Raw genomic sequence first — 844 nt, forward strand, 5'->3', positions numbered from 1 at the left:
ATTGTAGCATAATCAGGATGAACAGAGTATACCATGAACAGAAGAGTGCCCTCGTTGGGGGGTTTCGCGCCTCTCTCAATGTTACGCCGATGGCCTCAAGGTCGAGTTTCCCGTCCCCTGGAACCACGATTTTCAAAATCCTAACTGAAATAACCATCACATTCAGTACTTTGTCATGGCAATGACAGTATGTGAAGGGTAGATTTTCTGCTTGAAGTAGCAACAAGCCAGGATGAGATTCTGCGTGAAGAAAGCACCCTCTCTACAATCGGAGGCATCTATCAATCAGGTTAGTATCTTAAAAATCCTAGGTTATTGTAGGTTATCGGCTCCGCGTCTAGTTCGTGTGCGCTCTATCCTGCCATGAATACGTGGTGGAGATTTTGTTTCCTACCCAGGGGTTGGGGGCGGCAATAAAACCTACATATTTGGATTGTACAGAGTGAGAGGAATCCAACGATACCAAAATCGTCGATATCAGTGAGGCGAAGGTAATATAGAAAATTACCCACAATGGAAATTCACGTGAATAACCATGGTTATTTTCACTGTGCATTATATTGTTTGTACTATTTAACCCCGCATTTTCCCTGGAACCTTTCATGCCCTCCCCTGCTATTGGGGCCGAGTTTGTCACTAACCTACATATTTGATACAAAAATAACGGTGTTTCCGCACAATAAAAACTATATATTTGCAATGTGGACAGTGAGAGGAATCCAACGATATCAAAATCATCAATATCAGAGAGGCGAAGGTAATATAGAAAATGGTAGAGGTTAAAGACCGCAACGTGCGTAGATAGAGGAAAATAGACACCACTATCTTAAAGAGCAGGAAAAAT

This window comes from Penaeus vannamei, chromosome 34 (genome assembly GCF_042767895.1).
Source record: "Penaeus vannamei isolate JL-2024 chromosome 34, ASM4276789v1, whole genome shotgun sequence".
Classification (NCBI taxonomy): domain Eukaryota; kingdom Metazoa; phylum Arthropoda; class Malacostraca; order Decapoda; family Penaeidae; genus Penaeus; species Penaeus vannamei.